The sequence below is a fragment of the Gavialis gangeticus genome, unplaced genomic scaffold (assembly GCF_001723915.1).
Source record: "Gavialis gangeticus isolate Ggan-Ray unplaced genomic scaffold, GavGan_comp1, whole genome shotgun sequence".
NCBI classification, from domain to species: domain Eukaryota; kingdom Metazoa; phylum Chordata; order Crocodylia; family Gavialidae; genus Gavialis; species Gavialis gangeticus.
Genome location: NW_017729032.1, coordinates 212,472,853 through 212,477,370, shown reverse-complemented (window position 1 = coordinate 212,477,370; position 4,518 = coordinate 212,472,853).

The window sequence follows — 4,518 nt, the reverse complement described above, 5'->3', positions numbered from 1 at the left end:
GCCTTCTGATTACCAAATCACCCTGTTTAGCCACAGAACTTTTTTTTATGCTAAAGCTCTTTAACTGACATAAGAGTGCAGTATACTGTTCCGACACAAAATGAAGAACCAGGATTGTGGAATGGCTTGAATTTGGACCAAGTCCCACTTGCTTTCCTCACATGATTCATTCCATTGGTTTTGATGGGAGCTGGGAGGATATGATTTGTTCCAACGGTGTACTGTAAATAGGCAATCATTTATGAAGCATGTTTTAATTCTCCTAGAACTGCTTTGTAGTTTGGGGAAAAAATTAGTGAGCTTCACTAGCAAAAATAGCAAAAAATTGTGTTTCACAAACCAAGGGTTGACAACCTTTTAACAACAGCAAGCTGTTACTTGCCATCTGGCTGCTGCTAAGGGCTGCTGATCCCCACTCACCAGGCAATCCCCCAACTCCCCCACAGCTGATCATCCCTGGGACACACTTCCAAGAGATGGAACTGGTAAGGAGGTGCTGTCTGAATGTCTGGTGTCTCTGGTCCCCTCATCAGCCTCATGTCCCACTTACCAGGTGTAGGAGCCCTCTTACGTCCCCTCCTGAAGCCACTGCTCACCCCTGTCACCAAGTGCTGCCAATTTCTGCTACTGGCAGAAATAAGCAGCAATAAATTTGGAGTCAAGAAAGACTGTGACTATAGTAGAGGGCCTACATTAACCCTCTGGCTGCTGCCTGCTGCCTGCTGCCTGCTGGCTGCACTGACAGGTTGCCTCTAAAGCAGTAGCATATCCCATGGGGGAGGTGGAGGGGCATGAGGCCCATGGGCTTCAAGGGACTTTGCTGTGGGTTGGATCATTCATCATGGGATGGAATCAATCTTTGCTAGCCAGATCTGGTCCATGGGCCGTAGGCTGCTGACACCTGCCACAGAGAAGTAAATTCAAGAGACCTCATGAGTTCCTTGTTTATATGAGGTTTGAACCAAAGCTTATTTATGCCAGTGGAAAGATATATTTTGTCCAGTGGGCACTAGATGATAGATGTGGAAATGAAGGCTGCTCCCTCAACAGTAGTTACAAAGGCTACCCACCATGTTAGAATTACCATGGACCTGTTGTGGACTGGCATGGATAGACAATGGACTTGAGGAGCCAATGTATGAGTATGTCTCCATCACTGTATTCTGTACATGGCCCACTGAGGTTCAAGGCTAGGACAGTTTAGCAAGAGAGCTAGAAAAACAAATCTACAGCAGTATAAAGAGATCCCCATGAGCTCTAGCATGATAGAGGGAGGCTTTTTCGTTCCAGGTTTAGACCATCATCTCCCATCTACCTAGAGAGTGTCTATGTTGCCAAGTCAAATGACATGTGCTTCATTGGTCGTGTTCAGTCAGGTCACTGTTAAGTGTTAGTGGAAAGCCCTTCTGAAGGTGTGTACTTGTTCATACCTGTGAGAGAAGTGATCACATTCACACTACACACGAAGCCTGGCTGCACAATGACCTGGTATGACTGACCTGGCCCAATGTGAACCTGTGAGCTGGAAGACCTAATGATGGTATGAAAAGTTGAAACCAGGAGGATCTGTCAAATCAGCAGTTTGTGTACTCTCCGCTCTGCACCCCTCCCCCCCATATTTGGTACATGCCACCAATCATTTGATTCTAAGTCAACCAGTACACCAAATATATTGAACCTAATCACACATCCACTGATTTCCAATTATACTTATTCAATAAGATTATCATACTGCGGTACCTACTGTACTTTTTCCATTTTGTTATCATACATTTCTGACAATTCTCAAAGAAGTATCAGTCCACTTAGATAATCCGTGGTGGGTTTTTTTTAAAGAGTACATTTCTTGAGATTTCAAAGTTAGGCAGCAAAACTCTGCTAAAGAATAAACCAAGTGGGCATACCTGTGTCTTTTGTGACTGTTACTAATGATGGCAAACCCAAAGACAGTGAAGATCATGCTGATGGGCAGAGGAAGCATTTTGGAAAGTCTGAAGCCAGACTGCAATTCTTTGGCTGAGTGAACATGCCCATAATAGATCAAGTCAGGCCATAGTTTAGGAATGTGCCTGCATCCCTCATGGACGTTATGTTCTCATAGATCAGCACTGAAGAATAATGCTTCTTACCATCTCCCATTGTTAAGGAGACTCTGTCTTCTCCAGGTAGGTAATGATAGTGACAATGACCTGGCTTTGGTTATATACACTTCCATCACTCCCCGTCAGGACTACAGTAAAGCTCTATTGACTAGCATGAAGTCATCAGGCCTTAGGAATAGCCACCGAGTACAAAACACTGAAGCGCCACTCCTCAGCAACACAACTTGCCAAAACCACATCACACATGCCTGCCTTTCTCTATTCCTCGTCCAACTGAACTTTCAACAAAAGCTCAAGGTCTTGCTCCTTATCTTCAAAGCACTCAATGGCCTGGGCTCAGCATATCTAAATGATCACCTAAAGCTCTGGAATGGGGATTAACTCACCTCCTTTGGGTTCCTTTGGCACTTTTCCCCATAATGATAATACACAAAGCTTCATGGAGACCAGCTTAGCATGATCTCCCACAGAAATTTAGGACTATCCTAAGCTTCACCAACTTCTAGTCCTGGTGTGTGGCAGACTACTTCAGCCTTGACTCCTCTAGCAAAATCACACATCAGTAGGCACACAGTGAAGCTACCAAATCAAAACACTGAACTGCACATGCGGGTCCCTGGAAAAGAAAAAATGAACACCACCCATTACATAATGGGAAGATACTCAGCTACCATGACAAAGAAAGATAATATAAAAACCTACATACAATTGAATTGAGTAGAGTGACCACTGAAGTAAAAAGAGTCTTTCCTATAACTCCAGTTAATATTAGCTCAGATCATAGAAACAGGTTTTCTGGAAAGTTCCTTTTCCAGGGTGGGGCCCAGTAGGAAATCAGTAGGGAAACAGGAGTGAGCTGTATTAAAAATACTTGTTGGGAGACACTTTATCTGTGTATACGTGCATATAAATTTGTGTATATCGATATAAATTGACTTTTGCTAAAACACTTTCTGGTAGCATTATTCAAAGTTCAGACAAAGAGTAAAAGAAAATAAACTGTAACTCTGATAGGGTGCATCACAACCTTTGAGAAACATTAGGTCCTACAGTTACAATGCATATTTACAGAATCAAAACTGATAACTTCCTAGGCACTAATGGAAACAGGATGAGAGCAATAGCAGGCCTGTTATCCATATAAATGCAAAACACTATGATAATGATTCCAAAGCAGCAGCTGAGCCCTCCTATTTCCTTTGATGAATAAATAACTCTGCTTCCTCTTGATTCTCTGAACAAATATTTGGCTATGAAACCCCTCAGTTTCCTTGCAAGAGATGAAGAAGAGTCTAGGTATTTCCCAGTTGCGTATATCCCCCAATTATAAAACTGGCACACATTAAGAAAACATTTCCTCTTGCATCAGCTAAAACTTCACACAATGGCTCAGCTGGATTCTCAGCTGTGTTAATCAAATTGAATATACTTACCTTAGCTCAGGAGATGTCACGGTGCCCCATTTCCAGGTAGGGAAATGTGAATCCATGAAGAACTATCAGCAGTACCAACAGTGGGAGTTACAGTCTAAACATGCCTCAGGTGTTTTCCATGTGGCCCCATTGGTTGTCAAATAGTGATAATTCTTCACTGATCACTCTCATTTCCTCTGTAACCCTACTCCCAGCAGGGCTGCACTGCAGAAAAATCTTATACATCTCACCAATAAAAACTCAGTAGTAGAGAATTACAGGCCTGTTTTTTTCTCAATGGCTATTGAGACTAATCCTAGTACTGTTCAAAGTAACAAACAATCATCTAACAAAAATCGGAGTAGCTCATCGTAATTCCTATTTTTAAGCTAGCAAATTTTTCAGTATTGTGCCAGGAAGTTGTCCAGCTTCCTGATCTCAGTATTCATATTGTAAAAAGTTGTTGCAATTGAACAGGGACAATACTATCTCATAATATCCAGCATTACTAGGTTACAGATGAGCAATTTTCTTTTCAGTGCCTCTCAGTGTCACACAGAGATTGATAGACTCTACTTTATGAATAGGAAAGACAGGATGCTGTGCAGTTTTTAGTCATTTGCGGATTAAACTCTGCTCTGCACAGTAGCAGGTTTTACAGTTAACAGCCTCCCAGGAGGAAAACACAATGGAGGAAGCATTTCCTGCTTTGGGCTGCTGACATCTGGAGTTGAAAAAGGACTTCTCAAGTGATGAAAGGTAGCTATTTTAGGTAAGGTTTGTGAACGGAGGACTTCATTTACTTGTTATGTCATCTGTCTTGATGATCATCATAACAAGGTTACAGTGATACAGCAAATAAAGACCAAGGGAGCAAAGTGACTCAGGTTAGCTTTTGTGCTCCAGATGGTACATGCAGGAATCCTTGCTGGCTCCGATCATTTTAAAATAGGAGCAACTAGGTGCGGCTGGTGAACTCAGACTGGTGGGGGGGGGGGGGGGGG